Here is a 12,462-nt window from a genome sequence, read left to right on the forward strand (position 1 = left end):
AAGGGATCACTTACAGATTGAATAGAAAAGGGTTGTGTTTTATTCAAGAAAAATTCGCAGATAAGGATATTTATAAATAGGCCATGAATGCATGTTATATAGGGAATATATATATAGTGAACCCCCCGAGCTTTCACCACACCAACTTTCCATTCTATCCTTCATGTAAATATATTATAATAATGTGCTTTGGGCACCCAACTCTTGTAATCTAGCTCCCTTTCTCTATTTTATCTACCACCACCCTTGGCTTCTTGCATGATGACCAGGGACTTGTCCCATCCACTATTCTCCATATTTTCAAAGACGCCATACATCATCTAGGATTATGTTAATCAAGAAGATTAGCTTAATCTAATCCCTCATGGAGGCTATATAAGGAGCCCATGGAGAGAAGGACAATGAGAATGACAATGAAAAGCACATGAGAGTACTCTAGAATATTCTCATGCTAGTCCATCTCTTTGAGGTAAGCTATAAGTAATTTCTTTTATTATGTAGAATAATGGCAAGCTTCCTCTACCTCTTCTCCTCTTGTCTCCCTCTCTTCTCATTTTCTCATTCCATGAATACATAATGGCAAGCTTCCTCTACCTCTTCTCCTAATGGCAAGCTTTCTCTACCTCTTCTCCTCTTGTCTCCCTCTCCTCTCATTGGCTTCTCCTCATATCTCCTACTGATAGGCGTCATCGAGGGACATCATTAGGAGGCATCATAGTTGATAGAGCTACAACATTACGTAGAGCACGATGCCCTAGAGTACCTACTCAATGACATAGGCATGCCCATATGCGTCACATTCACATCATGATTGCTCATCTCACAGATCGTGCTGATGCAGATGGAGGTAGCTTGTAGAGTCTTGGTGGATTCCATAGATTGAGGAGGAGATACTTTATACTCTTTTAATTTTTGTAAACCTAGTTTTTTTAGTTTTTTCAGTTCTCCATAATTCTCATACCTCTTATCCCAATCCACCATGTAGACCTACATATTTATCTCTATATCTTCTTCTCTGATGAGTGATGATGGTACCAGTTGTATTGGTTGTGGTCTCATAGGCCATTCTGGCCTTTAGAGACGTTAATAGATCTTATCTTATCTTATCTATTCTCTCTCTCTCTCTCTCTCTCTCTCTCTCTCTCTCTCTCTCTCTCTCTCTCTCTCTCTCTCTCTCTCCAATTGGTATCAAGTGACGGATCCTAGGGTGTTCGATCATAGTATGTTGTAATGTTCTTGTGAGAAGATGCTTACCTGGAATGTCTTTAAGGTGCTTGTCGGGTGACCGACATGACGTATTTGGGGAAACGCTCGTCGGATGCGGGGCATGGCTAGAGCAACAAGATCTAGACTCTCTCTCTCTCTCTCTCTCTCTCTCTCAATGTGTATGTGTGTGTATGTGGGGTGGAGGGGGGGAGACAAGGGAAAGAGTGTGTGGGTGGGTATGTGTGTTGGGGGGAGGGGGAAGAGGGTAGCGCGAGCTCTCTCTCTCTCTCTCTCTCTCTCTCTCTCTCTCTCTCTTTGAGACTAGGAATTGACCCAGCCCATGATGAAATTAAAATTTACAAAGCATCGCTTAAGCGATGCCATCGCTTAATCAACACCATCCATATTGCAAATGTCGCTTAACGCATCGCAATTATGCGTTGCTTAAGCGACTTCATTTGCAACGTAAAATTGCGTCGCTTATATGACACTTTAAACATCACTTAAGCGATGCCCACCAAAAATTAAAAATTAAAAAAATGGGCTTCGCCTCAGTCAGTGACACTTTGGCTGTCATTTTTTGTTGCATCTCTAACACCCCCTCTTTGTTCTAGTTTTCATTTAACTTCCTATAATCCACACAAATGTGGAGCTTGTTGTTCTTCTATCGAAAAATCACTATGGGAGAAATCTATTATGCTCTATCGAGTGGAGGAATGAATTCAACTTGAGTAATCAATCCAACTCTTCCTTCAATAGTTTTGCCATATCCAAATTCATATGATACTATTGCATCTAGATGGAATGGCATCTGGCTTGAGAGAAATCCAATGTAATTGATAAAACCATGAATCTAGGCCTTTCGTGTTGGAGTAATCCCAAGTAAAAACATATTCAAATTTTTGAAGTAGGGGGATCACCTGCTTTTGGAACTCAAGAGCCAAGTGAGCACTAATTTCAATAGGCTTCGTGTCATCAAGCTCGAGATAAACTGTGGAAAGTTCATCTTTGGTAACCCTAGTTACCTTTTCTAGCTAGGCCTTGAACTCCCTTTGTTTCCACAAGACTTCCACTACATTAGAGTTTGCAATCATTGTGGCAAGAACAATTTTTTTAAAAGAATTCAAAGCTCTTGGTTTCGATAGTGGTTTCCCCAAATATACCTTTGCCATTTCTGAAGCATCTTCCAAAACGAAAGAGGCCACATTGGTGAATTACCATATTTTTGATTGATTTGCAAAATTTCCATCAAACAGAATGGCTTGAGATTGGAATTAGCCACCAAGAAAGCAATTTCCACATCATTTTCCTCCACACTGATTGTCTTTGCTATCATCAACCAAAATGCCTCCATGTTGAGCACTGCCAAGGAAAATGAAAAAGGAATTCTAGCCACTTCAATCATCACCAAAGGAAGAATATTGAATGGCTACACTCATTGTTTATTAGCCATGAGAACTAGAAATGGAGCCTCGGATCCTAGTCCATCAACCCAAAAGCTTTGCATGTTGCTATTTTTAATGATATTGACCTTAGTTTCATTATCTAGAAGAACATCATTGATAACTTTGACTCACATCAAACAAAGATGATTGGAATACTCAAATCAAATGAAGGTCTTATGGCCATAATCTTGTGTTGAACCTTCTAAGTTTCTTCTAATATTACTTCCACGATTAGAGTTGCAATCTCTTGCATAGCCTGTACAAGATGATCCAAGTGGATCATTTTAAACAAACGGTCCTTAAATTTTGAAACCAAATTCGACAAAGGGACCCAAAGGAATAGCAATAGAGAACGATAGATAGCTTTCCCCTGATAGAAAACGATAGGTAGAATGGACTTGATTGGTGGTGTGATCGAATTTTTGATCACCACTAAATTTTCGATCATCAAATCATCCAATTCCATGGGTTGCACTAAAAGTGGTAGATTAGGAATAAGATGTGGATCTTGCATCATTTCTTGCTTTACTACAAACTATCTCACCACCTGATGATGGACCATCTCCTATTCCACCTATGATGGATTTTTAGCATTGTTAGATGTTGCCTTTTTACCAGAGTGCGTCCCCACCTAAACTATTCGCTCTTGAATCTCTTCGATTTCCACATTACTCATAGAAGAGATAGAACTTTCCTTCTAACTTTTAAGTTTCTCAACATCATATACTTAGGCATTTGTACATTATGCTCACTAGTGCCCTTCTTGCATGTAGAAATAGCATGGATATCTCTTAGGGGGACTAGGGAATCCATCTTGATCACCACAACCCTATCCTCAACCTTTGTGACCCATGTTGAAAATTGGATAATCTTGTTGAGTATAAGCAACTATCAACCTCTCATCACCGATGGCCCCAGAGCACTCCAATTAGTAAGCTAGTTTTCTCTTGAGCCATACCATCCTCCTTGGTGCTCCATCAAACTACACGAGTTGTACAACAAACATGTGTAGTGTGAGTGGAAGTCTTACAAATTCCACACTAGCATTGATTCAGAACATAGTTGGCTAGCAAGTGGCCCAGATTATTACATGTGGTACACCAGAGGGACTTCATAGTAGATTTACAAGTGCCCTCTGAGGATTTTTTGCCCTTGTTCTTCTTCTTGGACTCCTTGGGCTTCTTCCTTGGCCTCCTCCTTAGAGCCATTTTCATCACTGTTGTTGTCCTTCTCGGTGTTCAAATTTGAATCTAAGTCACTATCATCTAAACTTTGCTCCTTATTAGTAGACTTCTTCCCCTTTCCATTTTTATTTTTAAAAAGTATTAACTCTTCTTGCAAATGTTATCCAAGTATGGTATGATGGCATGTAAGCCTCTTTCACTATTATTGGAGCAAAAACACTAAATATCCATGACCAAAGTTAACTCAAGTCTATGTTCAAGTAATACTGTATGGCATCCAAACCCAAAAAGATTAGAAAAATAGTGCATTTTACAAAAGGTCGCTTTTTCAACTATTAGGAGATCATTTTCGTAATTCTACCTGCATTAGCTTGTAGATCAAGCCTGTTCTAGTCAATTTGAGTACCTAATGACTTATTCTAGATCAATATATAAAAGTTGGAGCAAAATCAAGTTACAGGAAATTCAAGATAGGAATCCAATCCTTGGGGCTTTGATACAAGGTTCTTGCTCATGACGAGATGTATCCTTGATTGCATGATGTTTGAAATGACCTAATTAGATTTAATAATGGCAGATTAGTTTCAATCACTCTTGAGTGACACTATGCTCAGATGAAGTCAAGGGCTAAGTAGAGTTTAGAGTTAGTGTCAACCACTCCTAAGCCATGAAAGTGCTTGGATAAGTGGAGGCCTATCTAAGAGATTATCATATGAAGATGGAGTCAAGGGCTAAGTAGAGTTTAGAGTTAGTGTCAACCACTCCTAAGCCATGAAAGTTCTTGGATAAGTGGAGGCTTAACATCAATAGATTCTAATTTGAAATTTGAGACTTAGATTTAAAGTTTTTGACAAGGATCATAATCCTATTTTTTCTTAGTATTCTGCATAATATTCAAAGTATTCCTTCTTAACACTATATTAGGAAATTTGGGAGTTCTCATATAATTTAGAGATTCCCAATATAGTTAATATTTGGCTGCATGATCAAATCTTGTCCCCTTACTTGAAAGTGGAGTCTACCCTATTTACTATATAGGTGGTCTTTCCAAGTCTCACTTTGAAGCATGGGTTAAGATTTAGCCACATGGTCAAATATTTACCCCTTATTTGAAAGTGGGACTTACGAGATTCCCAAATTCTTTAATATGGTATTTATTGTGTTTCATCATCACCTCTCTCTCTCTCTCTCTCTCTCTCTCTCTCTTTTTCTTGAGTTGCTTGACGACAAATATTCTGGGTCTTTCCAATCTACACACGCAATCCTTCCAACGCAAGTGGTGAACCTGACATGAATGCCATATCAAGATTGCAAGCTGGGAGCTTGTAAAAATCATAAAGTTAATAAGGTTAGAGAATGTAAGAAGGATTGAGTGCAATTATTAGAAAAGTGTATACATGTAGTCAAGCACTAATATTTGGATATGGATTGCAAGGTACAAGTAGCTCAAGTATTTATAAAGGCAATACAAATGTAGTTATTGCATCAAGTCATAGATATGCATGAACAATGTGCATCACTTGGGTTCAAAATAAGGTATTTTTAAAATACCACTTTTATTCATTTTTACATACAGAAGGGTGTAATATAAAGACATTATTTATAGATCGAATAGAAAGGCGTTATGTTTTATTCAGGAAAAAATCACAGATAAGGGTATTTATAAATAGGCCTTGAATGCACGTGATGTAGAGGATATACATATAGTAACTTCCCCGAGGGATAACTAATGTTGTACATGTTTTGTCTAGGGAGCTACAATTATGGATGTATTACCTATCATTGGAAAAAGAAACATAGTAATCAAGGGTCATACAAATACTAAGATTTTGATTGAGGATGATGCTATACTTTCTGATATGCAAGTGGGCATTTATGATACAAATGCCTTGATTGATACAATGGAGGATATTATAGATGATATAAGAGGTAATATGGATCTATTGTCTATTAAAGTTATTGATACCATGTCTAATGAAGATGCAAAGAGGATTTTGATGTTTTTGTGCAAGAGAGGGATAATGCTATGATAGTTAAGGATGTCGAAGAAAGCTATGCTTTAGGTAAGTACTCAGTTGTGCAGCTGAATGATTTAGTTATGCAAGATAAAGAAGACATATTTATAAGTCATGCTCTTGCATCACATGAAGAACTATATGTTTGGAAGAGTGCTCCTTCATGGTGTACTGGGGATGGGATTAATTGCTTTAAGGTGCAAGCTGATGGGCCAAATCTTAAAAGGATTTCTATAGGAAAAGCTATTGGATTTATAATGTTGCAATGGGATTTGTATTTTCCATTCAAATCTAGAGGATCTATTGAGTTCATAGATTTAATTGCGGAGGGCTACACGATAGAGGGATATCATGCATTATTAGTGCCTTACAATCTAGGTGGGCATGAGTGGACTTGCTATACCTTTTTGAAGCTACACATGATTTGGATATATGCTCCTAGTAGGAGGTTGATTACACATATATCTGGGTGGGTGACAATCATATGGGTGTTCGGTCTAGGTAGCTACATACTGGGGTACATCTAAGGAATGTGTAGGTTCGGATGGAGTAGATGTCGTAGTGTTATGTGTCCACCTGTGAAAGCTCATAGATAGCTCTATTTCCATGGGATTTTAAGTTTCTCAGTTATATGTGATATTATTACTCTATGCATGTTGTTTGGTTTGACTATGTAGGTTAGATCCAAATAGACACGGTTATGCAAGAACTTAGTGGGATTCTAGACTGTGGGCATGTACTATGAGTGACCTCACAAATCATTGGAAGAAAGATCTACAAGAAAGAAATGGATAAGGAGTATTAGAATGATGAAAGAGAAAATGCATATCTATTTAGAGATAAACCAAGTAACAACGCTAATAATCTATGATTGGGGTTAACTGAAGTCTATGTGCAAGTGTTGCAGGGTGTCCAAACCCAAAAAGTTAAGAAAAGAAGTGCATTTTATGAAAAGTGACTTTTTTGACTATTGTGAAACAATTTTTGTAATTCCACCCATGCTAACCTATAGATCAGGCCTATTTCGATCAATTTGAGTGGCTTGACAACTATATTCTAGGTTCATATATAAAAATTAGAGTAGAATCAAGTTGTAGGAAATTCAAGACAAGACCGCACTCCTCATGGTTGTGATACAAGGTTCTTGCACATAATTGAAGATGTATCATGGATTGCATGATACTTTGAAAGGACTTGATCAAGGTTAATAACAAGGGCTTAGTTTCAATCACTCCATAGATACATTATGGCTTGCATTATGGTCAGATAAAGTGGAGATCTAAGTGGAGTTTGGAGTTAATGTTGATCATCCTAAGCCATGGAAGTGCTTGGATAAAGTGGAGATCTAAGTGGAGTTTGGAGTTAATGTTGATCATCCTAAGCCAAGGAAGTGCTTGGATAAAGTGGAGGGCTAACAGCCAAGAGTTTCTCATATGAAATTTGTAGTTTGGATTCAAAGATTTTGATAGAGATTATAATTTGGATTTTCTTAGTGTTGTGCAAAAAATTCAAAGCATCTCTTCTTGTGTTTCATCTACTCTATATCTCTCTCTTCTCTTTCCTGACTCGCTTAATAAGAGCCCCACATATTTGTGGCCCATGTGCACATTTTCTTTTCACAATAATCCCTTCTTCTAGCTCACGGTTCATCTACTCTATATCTCTCTCTTCTCTTTCCTGACTTGCTTAATAAGGGCCCCACATCTTTGTGGCCCATGTGCACATTTTCTTTTCACAATAATCCCTTCTTCCAGCTCACAATAATCCCTTCTTCCAACTCACGGTTCACCTTCAATTCCTCATATTGCCCATCAAACCTCACTCAAATTAGTGGGCCAATTATGCTCCTCTTGTGTTCTGGTCGTTTTTCCTTATATTCCACCTTTTCGTTGTTGCAAGATGGTGTCTCAAGTTGATTTTCCTCATTTTAAAGGCATAGATTCTCAACACCCAAGTGTTTCTATCTAGTAATTTATTATGAATCACGTGGTGGAGGGACTTGCTTTAGCTACTATACCAAACACACACAATGCACACAAGAGAAAGCTCATTCAAGAACTAGAGGCCAAAACATTTTCTTAAAGGTTTTTCTTTCTTCTTCCATACACAATGCAATGTAAAAGAAGTATAGATACAATATAAAGGAAAGTATCCTACTACTTTAAACAGTGCATATAGAACTATACTGATCAACTGGTGCTATAACTATGCCAAATGTGAGTAGGTGTAACTAACCAAATATAAGAAGTGGTAAGTCACTGGCCATGTGAGGATCATAATGACTACCAATGTGGTAAGTATACACATGCAAACCTATTTAACTAGACAATCCATCATCAATGTTTGCATGTGTTGAGCTTGTTATCTGAACACTCCCTCTTAAGCTCAACTACATATCTGCAAAAGAAGCACCAAAACTATTTAAAGTTTTATTATCCAATATGTGTAAAAAGTCTTAATATTATTGTATGATAGCATATTATTGATAGTGGAGTTTAAGATGTAGTAAGTATGTAGTCAACCTTGTAAAAGAAGGAAATTTGAAAAAATCTGAGCTTGTAAGCTTCTCGTGTACATTTAAAAAACATTTTAAAACCCCTTATATTTAGATGCTTTCATGAATTAAGTATTGAGATAAAAAGCTCAATATCTATACTAGCATTAAAGATGGACTACTTAGTTAGATAGGTTCGCATGTCTACACTTAGTGCATGTGTTACTACAATAGAAATGAGGCATAGATGCGCATGTTAGACGCGCAAAGTCGGGCGCATCTATCATTGCATCTATATGTGCGTGTTAAAGAGCGTGTAAATAGACGCAAATTTTGTGTCTATATATCCGCACAAATAGACACCAATATAGACGTGCCACCAAACGCGCAATTATTTAACCACCTAAAATTGGAATTAATATAATTTAAAAACCAAAGTTAATAATTATTTAACCACCTGAAATTGATTCTTGAGCATGCACATGTGCGCATGATAAAAACCATAGAATTAAAAATACACATTGAATCATTGAATTAAAAAAGCAGAGTTAATAATTATTTTTTCATTGCTCTCTAATGAATGGCAGTTCCTTCAGTTGACAAGCCTGATATAAGTAATTAGCGGCAAGCGACAGAAACCTTATTATACAATTAGTAGCAAGCATTGCAATATGTATCTTGTAATTTCTCTACTTGAAGATGATAAAAAATACTTCCTTTTTATTATGGAAAATTCAATTTAGCTTTAAACTTGACTATTGATTCTTGAGTATGCACGTGTGCGCATGATAAAAACCCATAGAATTAAGAATACACATTGAATCATTAAGCAAATTAAGTATGTTACAGTGAATGATCCATCTCATCTTCAATGAGATCAGCCCTTGCTAAACTATCTACTTCTAGGTCTATGTTATCAAGAGGTAACGAAACAAATAAGTCTATCCCACTATCAGATGTGTTGCTATATTGCTCTTTAACTTCATCAATATCATCGACAATCACATTATTGTCTTCTTCTGTATTTCCTTGAAGATCCTCGCGAGGTTCATCTTGTACTATATCACGCATATCATCCATTATGGTGTCATCATGCACATCATCATTAATTGTTGAATTGTCATCTGCTATCTCCATGTCGGTAATATTACCATATATTGGTTTTGAATGATTAGATATAGGGATGACATACCACCATCGGTTATTGTTTACCATTGGATGATACACAACTTGTATTTGAAAAAAAAAAAGCAAGAAACTTAAATACTTATTATATTGTGTATATGTATCACATGTATACATATTAAAAAATTAGCCTATCCATATATACCTGCTCGCATTGTTGAGGTAGTACTAATGTGTCATTCTTGTTTTGGTGAAATTTTGTAGAGTCAATGATTACAAAACCACTTGGATGACGTCTGATTGTGCAATGCTCACCATTTGTTACCACTTCTTTAAACCACTTCACATCCAGTACATATATAAAGAATCGTCTAAAGTCAAGCTTCAGAATATCTTGGATCAAGCCACAATAACCTTCCATGGTACCATTGGCATCCTCGAAGTGAGCAAGGACACCACAATCTTGGGTATTTCTCTTTTCATCTATACGTTGAGTTCGAAGATGTTTACCCTCACACCAAAGTGCATTGAATAATGTGCACTAGTAGTAAAAGATAAAAGATCAAACATGTCAATTATTTATATTAAACTTTTAGAAACAAATTAATTGATAGTATGTCTCACCTTTGATAAGCAACCTCGTGCGTATTCCCACTCTTCTTGAGATATATTAATTTCCTCCTCTTTTTCCATTCTCTCCATTTCCTCATGTAACCAATCTATATCAATATGACATGGGAGCGCATTTAGATGATCTGGAAATGAGACATTACGTCCATATCTAGTGCGAAATTCTTGTCTTTCGCTTTTTCTTCTTGCCCTTGCTTCATTATATAGTGTCACCCATTTTCTCATTACATCACTATTGAGCACACAAAAACTATTTAACTTACGAAGTTCTTCTTTTGTTAGCACTTTACTCATTCCTTTTTCTTGAGATATTATAGAGGTCATCCTCAAGTCTTCATCATCTTTCCATAGTCGTGGTTGAGAGGGATCCACTTCAGCAAGATATTCAGAGATATAAACAAGGGATAATTGCACTAACCAACCCTCAGCCATGCTTCCCTCAGGCCGTGCTTTTTGCCTCACAAAATCTTTCAAGGTTTTCATGAAGCGCTCAAGAAAAAACATCCACCTTGCATGAACTTCCCCACAAAGTGCGATCTCATCAATCAAATGTACGAGTAAATGTAATTGAGTAGTCAAAATGGATCGAGGAAAAATGATTAAACCTAATTCATGACAACATCAAAATATTTATCATTCATATGTTTACATAAAAACTTAAAGCTAGCGTATTAATTATTCTAAGATCTTAATTTTAAATACACAAAACTCATCATAAATACATTAAAACTTATTATAAGAATTCACTATCAAAACTTATCTTAAAAACAAAAAATTATGATAAAGCCTAAATACGCGTCTATATCCGCGTTTACGTACGCGTCTATATTAGCGTCTATTTGCGCATCTATGTTCGCGTCTATACTCGCGTTTACATGAACAATAGACGCGTATATACATGCCAAAATAGACGCACACATCAAAATTCAAACCATACTTAAATCATTTCTTTTCAAACTACGCCTTTCCTTTCCTGCGTTTTTTGCGGTTCTGAAGCTTGAGTTTAGCCAACATGCAGTCTCTTCATGCCTCACCTGGTCTCTTCATGCCTCACCTCCTCATGACTCACCTTTTCTTTCATTTCAAACATACAAGAAGGGAAAAAGGAAAGCCAAGGAGAGGAAGAAAGAGAGAACAAGAGAGAGGAGAACAAGAGGAAGCAGCAAGCAAGCAAGCATCAAGGGAGGGTAACTTACCAAGGAGAGGAAGAAGGAGAAGGAAGAAGCGCCACCACCCGCCACACCAAACACCCAAGGTGACTCTCTCTCTCTCTCTCTCTCTCTCTCTCTCTCTCTCTCTCTCTCTCTCTCTCTCTCTCTCTCTCTCTCTCTCTCTCTCTCTGTCTGTGTATTAGGATTTCTGATTCCATTACGTATTGCATTTTGTAAATTATCAATTGCGGTCGTCAGACTAAAATCAGTCGACTTAGCGCATCTACATTTCAGTGTAGACGCAAGTATAGACGTGAAAAAATGTTTCCTCTCATTGTGTCTGAGGACGCGTCGTAGAGCACGTGTGCTGGCGCATGTGCTCTGCAGTCTACACGTGATAATACACGCGTGCGCAGAGCATTGACCTGGAATATGCGTCTGACAGCACGTCTATACTGCATCTCATATGCGAATATAGACGCGCTGAACAGAGAGTTGACTTTAGGAATGCATCTGAGAGCGCGTCTAACCTGCAATTTAGACACGGTTATACACGTGCCAGCTCTCCCAGCTCTGATAAAAAACAATATATTTTTGCAATGATGAATGTGACCAATCCCATGTTTGTGTTTATCAGTTTTCTTGTTTATGAGAAGCATTAACACTTAAGTTTTATGCTCAATGTCTAAAGAAAGCTCTTTGAAAAAATAGGTAATATATGATTTTTTGTATGCAAACAAATTTGTCTTTTTCCTGTGTTTTTTTTGCAGATGTCGTATCCTGGTTCATCTAGGAATGACCCAGATTTGGATCACATAAATGATACATTGGCCTCGTTTGGCAGGGGGTCAATGCATTTTTTGGAGGTTTTCTTAATAGGGAAGACTTCATGGGAGAGATGACCAGACACCTTGGCCGCTCTCTCACAGCAGACGAGGTGTTCAGTGTCATGTCCGGAACACCTCTGACGTCTTTGCCTGGCACTACTTCCCAAACTCCAATTGCAGGTACTCCACATCCAAGTACTCCATATGCAGGTACTCCATGTGCAGCACTTGTACGTACATCGGCTGAAGCACAAGCATTAGCCGACGCACGTGCATCTGTAGAAGCACGTGCATCCAGCGAAGTAGAGGGTAGCCGATAGAGAGGGAGGAGGGAGAGTCGAGGGGGAGGACAAGGCTTGTGTGGGGGTTGCCTAGGAGGTGGCGA

Source organism: Lygodium microphyllum, chromosome 7, assembly GCF_053477565.2.
Source record: "Lygodium microphyllum isolate KBCC chromosome 7, Lygodium_microphyllum_v1.1.10, whole genome shotgun sequence".
In the NCBI taxonomy this organism is placed as follows: Eukaryota; Viridiplantae; Streptophyta; class Polypodiopsida; order Schizaeales; family Lygodiaceae; genus Lygodium; species Lygodium microphyllum.